At 49.8% G+C, this 17,540-nt stretch overlaps 1 protein-coding gene across 1 annotated transcript in view; it reads right to left on the bottom strand.

Annotated features, from left to right (window-relative positions):
- The window catches only part of TENM4 (teneurin transmembrane protein 4), a 747,207-nt gene that overhangs the window by 450,733 nt on the left and 278,934 nt on the right, over positions 1-17,540 (bottom strand). Inside the window, 1 exon segment of the mRNA XM_047823379.1 lies at positions 324-420. The gene's annotated coding sequence lies outside the window, so the exon portion shown is untranslated.

Below are 17,540 nucleotides of genomic sequence, written 5' to 3'. Positions count from 1 at the left end.
CCTTCCTCCCTTCCTTCCTTCCTTTCCTCCTTCCTTTTTATCTTTCTATCATCATCTATTGAATGGTTCATGGCTCTAGAACCCTTTCATCTGTAAGATTCCACAGGCTTTTGAAAGATAGTAAAATCGTTTAGGAAGGCAAGCAGTAATCTTATACTCACTGCTCATTGTTCTTAGGGGGAAAAAAGGTATTATAAACTAAGTGGAGATAAAGTCTACCTATTAACGCACATTTGAGAGGTAGAGAAAAAAAATCACCCATAACATTAATTTAGATCATGAATACTCTCTGAAGTGTAAAAAAAAAAAAAGCCACAACTCACTTTTCTTTAAATCTTCTTAAAAAGGTCTAAGAATAGTCCTTCAAATAATCCTTGAAGTATGCAATTTTAATTTGGACACATGGTAATTTCAGTCTACCTGTTGAAAGAGACAAGAGAGAAATCAATCATTTTTGATGAGGATGCTGTTCTGACAAGCAGCAGAGAAGATTCAGGCAGCTTGAGGGGTAGGGGTGGGGGTGGGGGGTGGTAGTCGCAGCAGCAGCAGAGGCTTTTGCCCCAGGCTGAAGACTGGTTTTTGAACACTCAGAGGAAAAGCAACTAAGGTAGTGATCACAGTGCCTGGCACATAGCAAATGCTCAATAAATGTTTAATGAACGAATGCGTAAAAGGATACGTGAATAAATGAGTGGGATTTGTCACCAGCCTTTGATGCAGGGAGTTACCCGACAGGCTTTGACTTTTAGGGAGAAACAGAATTTCCAGGCACTGAGTATATTATGGAAAATAGCACACAGAAAGGTTCATGGTATAGTGGAGAGAGTGAGGGCTCTGGAGCCAGCCATATCTGTATTCAAATCCTGTCTTTACCACTTATAACTGTGCAACCCTGGGCGATCTTATTTATTTATGTTTATTGTTGTTATTAAATTGGATTCTTAGCCCGTTCGTTAATTTTCAGCCCTTCTTCCCTAATACAAGCATTTAAGGTCATAAATTTCCCTTAAGTGCTGTCTTGGCTATATTCCACAACTTTGATATTTAATATTTCTTTTACCATTCACTTACAAGTATTTTAAAATTTCTATTATCATTTTTTTCTTTGACCTATGAGCTAGAAGTGTTTTTGTAAATCTCTCTCCTCTCCTCTCCCCTCCTCTCCTCTTCTTCCAATCTCTCTCTCTCTCTCTCTCAATACACACACACACACACACACACACACACACACACACATATAACCATTTTTTAAACTCATTTTTCTGTTATTGATTTCTAGATTACTTGTACAGTGCTGGGAGAAAGCGGGCTGTAGGACACTAATTCCTTAAAATTTATTGAGATGCTAATTCCTTAAAATGTATTATTTTGTAGCCTAGGATGTAGCCAATTTTTGCCAACGTTCCATGTGTGTTTGGAAAGAATGTGTATTCCGCAGTTGTCTGTTGTCCTAAGCTAGTTTTTTTAACCTCCACACACATCCATTTCCTTATTTGTAAAAGGGTCCGTGAGCTAAATACACATTAGTTCCCTCCTGCCATTTAGAATTACACTTACTGACATGGAGGCTGTGCAGACAGAAACAGAGAGTACATGAGAAAGAGAACCAGCTGTGCTATTTCTTGCTTATAGCAATATTGATAATGATACCCTAGAGTTACAAAGCATTCGAAGTTTCCAAACGATGACCACGTCTGCCATTTGGTTTCTTCCTGTCAACAAACCCCTGAGGTGTCACCTAGGAGGTCAAGGGAGGACCCACATGGAGAGGGGACATGCACCGGTATGTAGTTATTTACTCGGTCCTCCAAGCCAGACCCCCAGGATCCCTCCTTGTTTTCTCCCTCCCCCTCGCTCCTCGCACATGCGCAGTGCAGTCTCGGATCCAGCCATGTTACCACCCTTCACACCCGCATCGTTTCTTGCCTGCACCATTCCAAGAGAACGATTCAATTCCTACTGTTTTAAAAATACACCTACAAGAGGTAAATCCAGACAAGATCTTGGCAGATAGGATTCCGAAATGGAGCCGAGAACGCGTGCTGGGTCATGGGGGCCAAAATATCAGAATCTGGAAGGGGACAATGATGTTTATGACTATCAAATGGAGGCATGGGTTTAGAAAGGTAGAGAAACGTCGTGCTGAGTTCAAATAGCCTTCATCTGACAAAGCTGTTCCCATGGCTTGGTCCCCAGGCCACTCCAAGCTCTCTTCCTCCTTCCAGAGAGAATTACTGGGAGACACATAAGCCACCACTTCCTCAACTCCACCGCCCCCCCCCCCCAAAACCACTGTGGTGTGACTCCACCTCTAGAATGTCCTTAGAATCATAATGATGCTGTCCCTGCAAATTCCAGAGGCTTCTCAACCTGCAGTGGCCTCTCTGGGTCCTCTGCCAGCTGGGTCAGTGCCTCCTCTGGAAACTCTCCTGCTCCTCCTTTTCCCTCCAAGGCCTTTCTCTGCCTCTTTTGCTGCTGCTTCTTTCTCTGCCTCATCCTTAACTGTGAAGGAGCAAAGAGCGTTCTCTTCTCTCCCTCCTTAAATTCTGTGGTTTAAACTGGCATTTTTTTTTTTAACGTTTATTTATTTTTGGGACAGAGAGAGACAGAGCATGAACGGGGGAGGGGCAGAGAGAGAGGGAGACACACAATTGGAAACAGGCTCCAGGCTCCGAGCCATCAGCCCAGAGCCTGACGCGGGGCTCGAACTCACGGACCGCGAGATCGTGACCTGGCTGAAGTCGGACGCTTAACCGACTGCGCCACCCAGGCGCCCCTAAACTGGCATTTTCATGATTTAATTAGAGTTGTTTCAACAACATCAGAACCCTCAACTGCCACTTTGAAAGTGGGATACTAAGTCTGTGCCCGTCACTGTGCTGAACATTTACTTTATTTCCCTGGACCTTCACAACAACCACTAGTGGAAGGTATTATTAATATTCCCATGGTACAGATAAGAAAGGAGAAGGTAAGAAAAGAAGTGGAATTTGCCCAAGATCACTCAGCTACTAGATGAGGCAGAGCTGGGATTCACACCACCGTCCACCTACCTCAAAGGCTGTGCTCTCTGCCACTACATTTAGTCACCCTGCCCTCCTACGGCCTGGCCTCAACCTGCCACTCTCCCACGGTGTCATTTCATGCTTGCATTTTTGCTGCCTGCGGAAGGGAAGGCCTTCATTCACGTTGTGCTGAAGAAATTCTAGTCATCATTCGAGGCCCAGCTGCAATGCCCCTCCTAAAGCTGCCCACAAGCCTAGCTGGTTTGACTGCCACCGTCCCCTTGCCCTGGCAGCTCTGCGAGGATATCAAACGATCCGTTCATGCATCTGACCATGCACTCACCCATCCACCCCCAAATTGCATAAATACGGTAAGGATCGCTTATCCAGCAGTCTCGATACTAGGAGCATCCAAACAAAGAAACTGTTCCAAAGGATTTTTTATGCTCACCCTCTGAAAAATTATACTTACGTCAAAATTAAAGACAAATTGCTGGAAGTCATGGTGTATGAGAAAGAATGTGCTCTGCTAGGCATCTCTCAATGCCGACTGGCCAGGGACAGCCATCCCTGTGATCTGGCCAGGGAAGTTTCCAAGGTTACCAAACCAGGTGCCTCTGATTTCCCTCACCCAACCCCCACATTTCTGAATCCAGTTTAGACACCCAGCCTGGCTCACGTACCTCTTCCACCTCGAAGCCCTCCCTGAGTCTCCTCCCACAACAGACACAGGTGTGTCTGTGATAAAACTCTGATGGCGCCCAGTAATTTGATCACCCGTGGCTAACACTGCAGCTCAAAGAGCACTTCGACATATTTATTTCATGCTTTACCTTCCCTTCTGGTCTTTTGGGGGCTAGGAGTCCCATCTGCCTCACCTTCACGATGTTTTCTGAACCAAGCCCAGTGCCTGGCACACAGAGGTTCATGAGTGACTGACGGACTGACTGAAACAGGATGACGTTGACCTTCGATGGGGGAGGCTGTCCAAAACTCACTCACGTGCAAGCATCCAGCAGTGTTTACGTACAAAGCAGGGGCTAAATAAATATAAAATCCTTCCTCTCTCCACCCCACCAAGTGGAAGAATCAGGACAGTGGGACTACACATCCACTGAGCCCAAGGTTTCTAAAGACCTGTGTTGCATGGTTCACAAACATGTTGGGGTGGTGGCTTTTGGCATTCTCCAGGATGAACTAGGCAGGGAACGGCCATGTTTGGACACGTTCTAGTTTCCATAGTCACAAAATGAGTTAGAGCTTGAAGACAGATAGGGCTTCAAGATCAGCTTCTACAACCACAGCCTGTTTACAGAGGAGGGCTGGAGAGGTTAAATGACTCCATCCAAGTCCCAGGGCAGGAAGGACTGTGCAGATGCATTTTCCCTGTCCCCTTCTAGACTTGCAAATGAAGCCTCTAGGAAACCGAGTGCTTGCTGAATGGCTAAAAATAAACTCCCAGAAACTTCATCTAGTTATATCACGGCTGCAATTTACAGCGTCTAGAACTTCAGCATGGTATAATTAGCAAGTGGATTACAATAATTTATTTTTGGTTTAAATGCTCGAATGAACACGACCTTCCAGTAGAATGGGAAAATAAGAGGCTGGGAGCCAGCCACATGCTTCTTCCCTCTTCCAATGCCACAGTTTTAACACTGGCTGGCATCCATCTACCCATGTCTGGTAGATGAGCCAGAGAAAGGATTGCAACTCCTAGCTCTCGGCTTCCTAGGAAGTACGACTTCTGGAATACATCTTCCCAGTGACCAGGAAGGTGTCCGAAATCACCCTTCCGATGAGCAGGAAAACTCAAAGGCAGGGAAAAGTGTGTGGTGATGCCTCTGAGCAGACAGCAGTATCACAAGACGGGACCAAGAGAGACACTGTCACGCAGCCGAAAGAAGACTAGACGGGGGGTCACAGAAGACCTGTGTTTGGGTTTTGTTTAACATGCACCATGAATAACACCCACCTGAAGTCCCTTTCATAAAATGTTGATAAATAGGTAGCTATCTCACTAGATTATTACGGGAATTAAATGAAAAAAAAAGTATGGAAAAGGAGTTTTGTAAGTGAGTGCTAGGGATTCTTCTCGGGTAGATAAATTTCCAAAGTAGCTGTCTCTGATGAGGAACTTTTTGGACCAAAGCACTGCAGAATATTTAGAAGGGAGCCGGGGGCAGGGCAGCAGAAAACCTGGAAAGTTGTCTTCTCGAGTTTCCCTCTACAGAGTCCGGGCAAAGGCACATCCATTCACTTTTTTTGCAACATCTCCCGGCAGAGCATTCTGGAACTAGAAAACAGGGACCCTGACTTGGGCGAGGAACACAAACAACTTGTCTCCTCTCTCGGGCACTGCACCGAAACCAGCCAACCATCTGCCAGAACACGCCCCAGCGTGGAAGGTGGAGATGGTGGGCAGGCAGTGTGCAAAATCAAAGCTGTGCTCGCTTCAGCTGAAGGAAGGGACACGGACATTCACGGAGCACCTACTGTATGCTGGGCACAGTCCTGGATCCCTTCGCTTCAGAGCTTTTCTCCAAACGCTGGGGGCCTACCTTTCTCTTTGTGGAAGCTACTCCAGCTTGGTCCTCGTCCTCTGCTCTCCTAGCTCACACTGCCTTCTCCCTGCACATGGGAACCTTGCACATGTTTATTTGCTACTGTGGCTTGACCGTTACCTAAGAGTGTAAGGTACCTAAGAGTGTAAGGTACCTAAGAGTGTAAGGTACCTAAGAGTGACTCCCTCCCAGGAGAGATCACAACAGCACAGAGGAAGGGTGAGAGAGGCAGGCCCGAGGGCTACTTGGAAAAGGCAGAGAGCCAGAGGATCTGCACAAATGGAAGGGGGCACATGGTGAGGGCTTCTTGTGAAACCCACTTAAAGTGTCCTTGGGGTTTCTTCCTTGAAACCTGTTTGTGGGGGCAAAGATTCTAGCCTTGAGTAGCTGCTTCATGGGCTAAAAAAAAAATGCCGTGTGTGTGTGTGTGTGTGTGTGTGTGTGTGTGAATAAATGGTTAGCCATTAAGATGTAAAATGCAGCTGTCACAGTCCATAGAACAACAGACAGGTTAATATGGGTGCTTAAGAACGCTATTTCCTCATATTAACCCCAGAGCAACAGCAACCTATCCAGATAGACTCGGGAGTGCTTGCCCCGGAAACCTGCCGCTTTTTGCTCTAATAATATTTGATGTTTAAATAATAGTTGATGTTTGTTTCCAAGCAGAGTTCGCTAGCTTGCTTCCCTCCCTCCCTCCTTCCTACTCTAAGAATATCTTGGCCTTAGCTTTCTTTCTGAAATCTGGGTTATAAGCCTGCAGATGTGCATCTGGGTCACATTTAGTTTCCGAACTTGCCTCCTGACTGGGTTCCTTGACTTCCATTACTCCTCTACCTCTGACACCTCCCAGCCAACCCAGCCTACCTACATGCTGCCCGCCAGGGGGCTGATTTAACTTAAAAAAATGTTTAAATGGTAAAAAAAAAAAAAAAAAAGGTTGTAAGTCCTTCCCGGCAAGAGGCGAGCTTCAGTTCCGTGAACCGCGTGAACAGCTATGACTTGCTCTCCTGGAGGAAACCGAGGCTGGCTCACAGCACTCACCTGTCCGGGAGCAAGGCCGGGCGGTGGCCGGCACACGGGCCCCAGAGGGACGGTGCTGTGGCTCTGCTGGACTGGCAGCTTGGGGAAGTGACTGCAGGGTGCACCCTGCACGCTGGCCACCACGGTGGAAGCCGGCACCCCAGCCCCGGTGACAGACTTCCGCGCGTGGGCAGGCTATGCGCCAGTGGGCTGCCTGCACAGGCAGGTAGTTCTCCATTCCCCTTCGGCTACTGTCCGAGTCGTGGGCAATCCGTGCACCACTGGGGAGGTGTGGATGGGAGGTGAAGGGTGTGACCCGGGCACCGTCAAAAGTCACTAGCAGATCCTCAAGTGGGCCAGGCTCTCTGAGGCCCGGGGCACCTTGTCCACGCTGTGCCCTTTCTCTCTGTCATCCAATCTTCCTCTGAGCAATTCCGCCTGTCCCGAAAGACGCAGAAGGTCACCTCCTTCCAACAGCCTCCCCCACCCTCTGACTAGATCAGAAGCCCATCTTCCGGGCTTCCGTGGCTCCTGTGCTTCCCCTGCTGCTGTGATTCTCACCTTTGTGAGATCATCTGCCTATTTAGTGGTCTCTAGTGAATATCTCCCATGAATGCCTACCAGGGCAAGATGCTTTGGGTACAAAGGACAAAAAATAGTCAGTACAGGGGCGCATGGGTGGCTCAGTCGGTTGAGCATCCGACTTCAGCTCAGGTCGTGATCTCACAGCTCGTGAGTTCGAGCCCCCCGTCGGGCTCTGTGCTGACAGCTCGGAGCCTGGAGCCTGCTTCGGATTCTGTGTCTCCCTCTCTCTCTGCCCCTAACCCACTCACATCCTGTCTCTGTCTCTCTCAAAAATAAATAAACATCAAAAAAAATAAGAAAAATAATCAGTACATTAATTAACATATATACCAACTCTCCACCTTTCTCCGGAAAGAATTTAAGGCAGCATAAAAATGAAAAATGTCCCTGAGCAGCTTACAGTCAGGGGGAATGGCGGACAGATAAGCAGTTTAAGAAAATATTATCTGGGGAGCCTGTGTGGCTCAGTGGATTAAGTGTCTGATGCCTGATTCTGGCTCAGGTCATGATGCCACGGTTTGTGAGTTTGAGCCCTACGTCAGGATATGCGCTGATGGTGTGGAGCCTGCTTGGGATGCTCTCTCTCTGCCCCTCCCCAGCTCATGCTCTGTATCTCAAAATAAAGAAATAAACTTAAAAGAATAAAATAAATAAAGTATTACCTGACAGGGGCTGAGATAATGTGATGTGGCTGAGGGCCTGGGGTGGGGCTTGGGGGAGGGGTTCTCCCTGGTATCCCCCAGAACCTGGTGCAGACCCCAACATGGGGGATGCTCAGTGAATATCATTTGTGAAATGAATGAGGTGGGTAGGAAGGGAGTACATGAAGGGACCTTAGAGATCACCCATTTCAATGAGGAAAACAGTTAGTGGTGGTGTAAGAAACAGAATTTGGGCCTCTAAGGACTTCCACCGGAAAATCTAAATCCCATTGAATGAAATGCAGAAAGGTAAACAACTGCTCTTCTCTGGGCCTCAGTTTTCTCACCCATAAAAGAAGAGGGGCGCCTGGGTGGTCCAGCCCCTTAAGAGTCCAGCTTTTGATTTCAGCTCAGGTCATGAACTCATGGTTTGTGAGATCAAGCCCTGCATTGGGCTCTGGGCTGACAGTATGGAGCCTGCTTGGGATTCTCTCTCCCTCTCTCTCTCTGCCCTTCCTCCCCCCCCCCCCCCCCCCCGCCTCACTCTGTCTCTCTCTCTCAAAAATAAATAAACACTTAAAACAAAATGAAGACGGTTGGAGTAGATCAGTATAGAAAGCTGTTATGGCTTATAATCAGTTACCAAAAAGGGTTGAGGAGTGGCCAGGTCGCCGTATCTGTCTTCTTCTGATACACATCCAAGAACCTACTAACAGCAAACTTCATCCATTCACCCAAAATACCTGTACTAAGTGTTAACTGTGTGCCAGGTGCTGACCTGGGCATAAGTGCAGGGCACCCACAGACCCAACTTTCCCTAGGCCTGCTCTCCTTGTATAGGTCTCTAAAACCCTGGGTTTAGCCCAACAATCTGCTTTACAACTTGGAGCAAGCCCCTGACGTCTCTGTACTTTCCACCTTCCTTCTTCCCTATTCCTTTGCTTTCTCCTTCTTTCATACCTTCACTCATTCATCCATCCATCCATCCATCCATCCACCCACCCACCAAATGCTTACAATATCTTCTAAGCGCCCGGAACTGTGCTCTCCATGCTGCAGCTGCAGTGGTAAGACCCAGGACATGCTTCTAGAACTCAGCTGGGCCCCTTCTGTCTAGCGAGCCGAGCAGTTTGCAGAGCTATGGATTTCATCGGCATTCACCATCCTTCCATCCCTCCATGACTCTGTTCATGCCGTGTGTTTGCCTGGACTGTCTCAAACTGTTGACCCTCTTCCAAGGTCTAGTTCCCAGGCCGCCTACCCTGACCTTCCCTTCTCTGGGGTCCTGCAGCCCCCCGCTGGCCACCATGATGACACTCTAATGTATGGTGGGTTTGTCTGTTGGCCCCACTGCTCTGAACTCCGTGAGGCCCAAGACCGTGTATTTTCATCACTGCATCTGTAGCAATGCCAGAGGAAGCATGGCTGAAGTCAACTGAGATCAAGACCTCCCAAGCAGTAACTAGTCAGGGGACAGGCTCAGGGGGACAGGGAAAAGGTACTCACCTCACGGCTCGTCCTACCAGCAAACCCAACACTAGCCTGCCCGACAGCTTCCCTCTGTAGTCAGAGGTTGTTCTCAGCTCCCGTGGTACCCGGGGACCCTGCTTCCTGCACCTTGGGCACTTTGCACCTATATCCTTGGATGCCTTGTGTAGTCCCTCTGCAGGACTTTCTGCAAATCTGCTGGGCAATGTGCATAATCCAAGGTAAGAAAATGTAGCCTGGAATCATAGCCACAAATACAAAATACCTACAGAACCTTGAGCTTTTCTGGCTGCACCAGAAAATTTTGGTAAAGTTCTCCAAGGAAGACAAGATCATTTCTCCCTTACGAAGTCTATTCACATCAGCCAGAGCACAGGAGGCCATCGACAGCCCTGGGTCCAAAACAGCCAGGGTGTGAACCTTGGCTCTGCTGTGCTAGCTATGAGCTAGCATGGCTGATGCTGACCTTGGGCCTCCAGCTGGATCAGGCTCCAGTCCTCCTCCATATTTCCAGTCTTGCGGCCAATCCTCTCTGCCCAGAAGAGTAATTCAATTGCTGGCTCACTCACGCATCCATGCAGCCACTTTATTACTTTTCATCTCTTCACTTAATCACTCATTCCTTCATTCACTCATCCATCCACATTCATTTCTTTGAATTTGCACTTACTCATTTACTCAAGATCGCACATTCATTCACTCTACTCATCCATTCATTCATTTCTTCATTTACTCATCAACTCATTCATCCATCCACTCTTTCACTCCTTCCTTCACTCACTCCCTCTGTCCTGTACTCACTCACTCGGTGCCTCACTCACCACCTACACATGCCCCGTCGCCATTCCTCAGCACAGCATCCTGCCAGGAACACGGCCTCCATCCTGCCCGGGTCCATTAGTCCTCACTCCCAGGACATTCTCTTCCATTTCAACATCCAGCCTGCTGAACTGTGCAGGCATGTGTCCTAGTGTGCAGAGGATACGCTTTCTACTCAGGAACAGATGTTGTTGTAATTACTGTTTTGACTTTCACCCTTTAATGCCAGAGAATTCTTTCCACAAACTCCTCCAGGATGCAGGAAGGCAACGACTCAGCATGGGCAGAACGTGCAGTGCCTGGGGGTTCAGATTCCAGGACACAGGAGATTCCTGGCAATCAGAGATACAGGGAACTTGGAGAGCCTCCCTACTCCAGGGCTTTGGAACCTGGGGTCCAGGGATGAGCTGGGAGGGAGGGAGGCAGGCCTGGAGAGTGGTAGACTTTGTGAGCCAAGTTAAGGAGTACAAAAGGGAGTCCCAAGAATATGCAGTCATGATCAGTCTGGGTTTGGGTTACTGTGATGACAGGTGACAGGGTCAACGGAAAATGTAGAGGTTTACTGGCATGGGGCCATTGAGAAGCAATGTCATGGCAGAAGATTAAAATCATAATTTGCTGACCGCCTACCATGTGCCAGGGGCTTCCCATACTTCACGCTAGCTGCCCTTCAATGATCACTTTCCCTTTCTTTTAGAAAGTAGAATTCCCGGAGCTTTAGCTGGTCACATGACCTCTCGGCTAAGACTACATTTCCCAGATGCCCTCACAGCAAGGTATGACCAGCTAAGCTCTGGCCAATGGCTGTGAGTGGAGGTGTTCTATGCAACCTCTTGGTTGCACTGTTAGAAGGAAGCTGGTGCCTTCCACTTCCTGTTTCACTGCCTGCTGGCTAACGTGTGGCCCCCTCTAGTGAGCCATCTCTGTCTCTGGGATTGAGGGCATAACCTCGGGGATGGCAACACAAGACAGAAGCCACTTTCAGTTCCTGCAGAACCCTGTGATGCAGAACTTCTCTATCCCCCTAGCTGAGATTTTACACGCAAGAGAAACAGACATCTGTTATGCTTTGGCCACTGTTGTTTCATTCCCCATTAAAGCAGCCAAGCCAACATCTACTAAGATGGGAGGATCTCCTGCATCATGTTTTCTTACAGAGAAACTTCCTTTAGAGGATCTCCTGTGGCTTCCCTCACTCCCTCACTTGATCTGCCCTGTTGTGGTTGAAAAGCATCCCCCCGGAACCCACGTGTGCTGGGAACCTCAGAACGTGACCTCATTTGGAATCAGGGTCTTTGCAGATATAATTAAGGTGAAGATCCAGATAAGAGCCTATGGGATTAGGTGGACCCTGAATCTCACGAGAGGACCCTTATAAAGGATGGAAGAGGACGCCGTGAGGCACAGAGGAGAATGCTGGGTGACGATGGTGCAGAGATTGCAAGGAGGCATGCACAGCAGAGGAGCCCCAAGGAAGCTAGGAGAGAGGCCCGGAACGGATTCTCCCTCAGGGCCTCCAGAAGGAACCAAACTTGCTGACTTCATCTGGATTTGGGACTTTTCAGTTTCTAGAACAGTGAGAGGATACACTTCCGTTGTGTTAAATCCCTGAGTTTGCCGCAATTCGTTGCAACCGACCTGGGAAACCAACACGTGCTCTGAGCGGTGGGGCAGCCATCTGTCAGGCGGATCCGAAAGATGGAACCGGCCCTGCCTCACCTGAACCGCCTCCCCCTGTCCCCATGCCCCCCAAATGGCCTACAGAAAGCAAACCTCTCTTGTCCTCCATGGAATGGATAGGCTGTCTAACTCCAGGGTGAATTAGGGGTCAGCAAGCCCCTCTGGCTACAGATGCGAAGTGACACTGTGTGCCCTCCGTTGTAACTGGTGTGTGTGCTATTCAAGATCGTGGCCTCTGAAGCCAGGCCACCCAGCATTCAATCCCCGTCAGCCCTTCACTAGTTGTGTGATTTGGGGCAAATCAACTAAACTTGCAGCACCTTGCTGTGTCCGTCCGTAAACTGGAGTAATGATAGCGCCCATCTTATAGAACCGTCGTGGGGATCGAAATGGTTACATCTTGAAATGCTCAGAAAAGGCTGACAAACGGGAAGTACCTGCTAAGTTCGCATTCACCCTTAATGTGCGCTGATAATGCTATGTAAGTATTTGCTATTGTTATGGTCTGTCTGATTCCTCCCCGGTTTCAGTTAACTTGGAAGTTAGGCCAGGAAGGTAGGTATTACCTCCCGGCTCGTGTGGAATCCCAACACATACTGTATTTAACCCTCATTAGTCTCATTTTGCAGACAAGGAAACAATGTGTCGGAGAGCCCCCAGGTAAAGATCTAGAGGAGAGGAGATCTGGAGTGCCCGCTGAGTCATCCTCCGTCTCCACTGGCTGCCCAGTCACCCATCTGGTTAGGTGGTTAGGCTCCCAGGCTCTGGCTAGCCGGCCTGGGAGGTCTCCCTCCTAGCTTCAAGCCCTTCAAGGACTCCCTCTGCGAGCAGTTCCAGTCGGCCGCTCAGCAGGCCGAGCCATGCAGCCCGGTCAAGTCACCGCGGGCCCGTGTGAGGGAGGATCCTGTGGTCTGTGTTGGGACAAAACTGGGTGACTCCTCAGCTCTGATGGGACCGTTTCTGCAGTCTGGGCTGTGCTCCAGGGAACGCAGGTTGTATATGCAGGCATCAATGTGGCCCCTCTACCTGGGGGTGCCTGGATCACATCCAGGGTGACAGCAGCATGTTTCATCTTGAGAACCAGCCTGCTTATCACACACCCAATCCCCTGCTGTTGGGATTATGGAATTCCTCTCGGCTCAACTGCATAAATAGGCTGGAGGAAAAGGTGGGAAGGAAAAGGCAAGGGACGTTTGTTGAGCACTTACTGTATGCCGGGCTCTGTGCCAGCTGCTTTACCTAAGCTGTTACATGTAATCCTCACAACAATCCTATGCTGTAAACCCATTTTAACAGATGTGGAAACTGAGGTTCAAAGAGCTGAAATCACCTGCCCAGGGCCCCAAAGCCAGGAATGCCAGAGGCACCCCAGTTTCCCTAACATTTTCTTTGACAACACAGGTAGGTGAATGGGACATACCCTCTCCACCCTGAATAGGGAGGGTCTTCCGGGTCCCGACCAGACCCAGAGGGGCCTAGAGCCCAGAGCAGGTTCTCCTGGCCATGAATCTGCAGCAGCGAGAGCAGCAGCAGGGTTTAAATGGCCCTTTACATACCACAGAGGACTTCTGCCTTTATCACCTCCTCTGGTGGGCGTGGGTCAAGAAAGGCTGCGCTGGCGATCCCATTGAGAAAGGTCCCGGAGCAGGAAGCCCAGGTTATTTCCTCTTCCGGGTCTTATCAGCTCCATTTCTGGGAATGCCAAGGGGATGGAACATACTCTGCTAAGGGGATTTCAAAAGCTAAGTCAGCCACACTTCCTGATGCCCCCTCTGCGTGCCCGGTGCTATGTTAGGGGCAGGGGCTTCAGACAGGAATCAAACAGTCCCTGCCCTGGAGAGATTTAAGAGCAAGTGGGGTCAATACATCTGGCAGCATAAGAATGATGAAAAGGAGGGGCGCCTGGGTGGCGCAGTCGGTTAAGCGTCCGACTTCAGCCAGGTCACCATCTCGCGGTCTGTGGGTTCGAGCCCCGCGTCGGGCTCTGGGCTGATGGCTCAGAGCCTGGAGCCTGTTTCCGATTCTGTGTCTCCCTCTCTCTCTGCCCCTCCCCCGTTCATGCTCTGTCTCTCTCTGTCCCAAAAAAAAAAAAAAAAAAAAAGTTGAAAAAAAAAAAGAATGATGAAAAGGATGATAGCTAACATTTACCGAGTACATACTATTGGCTCTTCTAAGCGATCCGGGTTTATTGTCTTATTTACCCTTCATAAAGCCCTACTGTTGGCTTCATTTGACTCTTGAGAAAACTGAGGCACAAAGAGGTTGGTTACTGGTAGGCAGCAGAAGTGGGAATCAAACTCAGACACTATTTCAATTTTTAGGCAGACCGTGATGAATTTGCCAAGAACGGAAAAGCCAGTTACATCTTCATAGAGGAGTTGCTACCAGGGCAGGGTTTTGAAGGATGACTAGGAGTTCACCAGGCACAAAACAGATGAGCGGGGTCGGGAAGTTCCAGACAGAATTAAAGTGAGAAAAGTGTGAATAATGGTTGAGAGGTACAAAACAGAGTGGGTGCGTGGAAGGAATTTGAGACAGTTAGTTCAGTACGGCTAGAACATCAAGTTGAAGAGTTCGGGGTGAGGGTGGGAGATGATTTCAGAAAAGGAGCGGCAGAAGGAAAGGGGACTAGCTCCTGGAGGCTCATGAATGTCAGGCCTAGAAGCTAGGACTCCCCCTGCCCCCAGTGAGACAGACACAAGGTTTATTTGCTTCATGCAGTAAGTAGCCTGGGAAAAGTCATTCAGGCTGGAAGCAACAGTCCATCACGGTTGCAAGGTGGCTGCTATACTTCAAGCATTAGATCTGTGTTCAAGGCAGGATGAAGGAAAGCTAAGAGGCAAAAGCCCGATCTTCGGAATAGAAGCTTGCAACTCGCGTGGCCCACTGAAGGGTCTGAGGTACGGCGGAGATGATGACGATCATGGCCTGCGTACATGGAACACTACTGCAGCATATGCACGTGCCGCGGCTAATCCTCAAAGCTACCCTAAGACGCAGGTACTGTCGTCATCCTCACAGACACAGGAGGAGACACAGAGAGGCTAAGAAAACCTCTCTGGTTCCCCAGGCTACCCAGCCAGGAGTGGCCGAAGCTGGGCGATCTGTTCCTGAGTGTTGCTCCTCATGGCCACATTCTCCTGCCTTTGAAAGTGCACTCTGGGGGCGCCTGGGTGGCTCAGTCGGTTAAGTGGCCGACTTTGGCTCAGGTCATGATCTCGCAGTCCGTGAGTTCGAGCCCCGCATTGGGCTCTGTGCTGACAGCTCGGAGCCTGGAGCCTGTTTCGGATTCTGTGTCTCCCTCTCTCTGACCCTCCCCCATTCATGCTCTGTCTCTCTCTGTCTCAAAAATAAATAAAACGTTAAAAAAAAATTAAAAAAAAAAAAAGAAAGTGCACTCTGACTTGGAGGTGGACGTGTGAGTGTGGAGGCAGGGAGTCTAGTTTAGAGGCTGTCTGAACCCTCGAGTGAAGGGGCCTGCAGGAGGATGGTGGCTGTGAGTGGAGAAGAAGGGGCAGGCAGGAGGGGAAGGGGTCGGAACACAGAGAGAACCCTGGGGTGGGGCCCAGGGTGAGAGACGAGTGGAGGAGGGTCCCGGACTCCCTGATTCTCTCCCTCCCCAAACTGGCTCCTTCTGCTATCCACAGGGCCTGCAGGGCTGGGGCCGGGCACGGGGGGCTGGGCACCTGCAGGGATCCTGAAAAAAGAGTCACACCACCGTGGCAGGCAGAGCCCAAGGGAGGTCTGACGTCCACACTGACAGCCATGTCAATGTTGTCGTTCCGCGTGCAGACTCTCACCCTTGCCAGTGCCAAGGTCCAGAAAAGCATGAACCAGTTAGCACAGCTGGGGCCATGGTCAGATCACGGTCTTGTGCCTGGCAGAAGGGGGCAGGATGATGCTGACGTCTACTGCTGACTGGGGCCCGAGTGGAGAGGACAGAGCAATGACTTTAGGGCTCAGAAGACATGAGCTCCCATTCCAGCTGGACCCTTGGTTAGCAGTGACCTCAAGCCGGCTCTAAAGCAAACACTTTCTGAGCATGTGCTATGCACGCATGCCTTCAGCGGGGAGCCAGGATGCAGAGGCAGACCCGACCATCCCTGGAGTCAAGGAGCAACTAGTCTCCACAGTGCTGGTACTAGAGATCGGTGCTGTGGTACAGGGAAGCACGGAGGGCTGTGGGAGCATGGGGTAGTCGTCCAGCGGGGTGAGGGGCTGCTAAACCAGCATGGGAGATCAGGGTGGACTTCCTGGAGGAAGTGACTACCAAGCTCCATTCCCAAAGAGAAGCGTTGGCCAGGCAAAGAGGAAACACATTCCATTCAGTGGGAGCCACGGGGGCTAAGGAGAGGGGGGAGAGAGCAAGACACAAAGAGGAGAGTCTTTGGGAGGCCCTAAGTCCTCTCTGCTTCATCATCGCACTTGCAGCTTCTGGTGTCCTGGCAGCTGGCAGCACGGTATCTGACTGCTGCAGAAAACAGAGCTCTTAGTGCTTGCAGTACATTGATTATAAAACTGACACAATTCTTGCCCTCCTTGTATCCACACTCCTTTGCAAGGTGACCGCAGCTCCCATCAAGAGGTGGAGACCCTCTCCCATCTGTTAAATCTGGGCTGACCTTGTAACTTCCTTTAACCAACAGAATGTGGCAAACTGATACGGTGTGAGTCCTTGAGCTCACGCCTTCCGTTCCCTTGGAGTTTTGCTCAGATGCCAGGGGATCAAGCCCGGGCTCATCTACTGGATCACAAGAGGAACACACCCAGTCACCCTCCTACACTGCCCCAGATGACAATCAGCCCTCAGCCCATCCACCAGCTGACGCAGGGTGACCAGCTCACTCCCTTTTGCCTGGGACTCTCCTAGTTTTAAAACAGAATGCCTCAGGGTACCTGGGTGGCTCAGTTGGTTAAGCGGTTAAGCATCAGGTCATGATCCCAGAGTCCTGGGATCGAGCCCTGTGACTGGCTCTGCACTGAGTGTTGGAGCCTGCTTGGGATTCTTGTTCTCGCTCCCTCTGCCCCTCTCCTCTCCCCTGCTCCTGCGAGCACACTCTTTCTAAAATAAAAATTAAAAAAAACAAGGGATTCCTGGGTGGCTCAGCTGGTTAAACATCTGACATCAGCTCAGGTCATGATCTCAGTTTGTGAGTTTGAGCCCTGCATCAGGCTCTGGGTTCATAGCTCGGAGCCTGGAAGCTACTCTGGATTCTGTGTCTCCCACTCGTTCTGCCCCTCCCCACTCACACTTTGCTTCTCTCTCTCAAAAATAAATAAACATTAAAAAAAAAACACCAAAAAAGTGAAAGACAAAAAACTCAATGCCTCACATTCCCAGAAATGGGGATGGCTGGTCACCCTCCACTGACTTCAGATGTATGAAGGAGCCCAGCCAAGCCTCATGCAGATCATCAGCACTGTCCAGCTAACACACAGACTAGGAAGCAATAATAAAAACTTGTTTTAAAGTACCAAGTTTTGGGGAGTTTGCTATACAGCAATAGATGACAGGTACACTGGCACTTTTGGGAATGAAGCCCAGGCTCTCGGCCTCAGCAGCAGCTGGGAACTAACTAGGTTCCCCTCCTTGAGCATGGGCACAGCACTGAGTGGGTCACGGGAGGGAAGGCACTGGAGCTCAGAGAGGTTAAGCAACTTGCTCAGCATCACAAAGCCAGTGCGTATTGGCAATAGATGCAGATCCAGGTCTCCCAGGCTTTCCCCTTCTGCCA

The sequence above is a fragment of the Prionailurus viverrinus genome, chromosome D1, assembly GCF_022837055.1.
Source record: "Prionailurus viverrinus isolate Anna chromosome D1, UM_Priviv_1.0, whole genome shotgun sequence".
NCBI lineage: Eukaryota > Metazoa > Chordata > Mammalia > Carnivora > Felidae > Prionailurus > Prionailurus viverrinus.
Note: the sequence above shows the minus strand (reverse complement) of the source record. Positions and strands in the feature narration are given on the sequence as shown.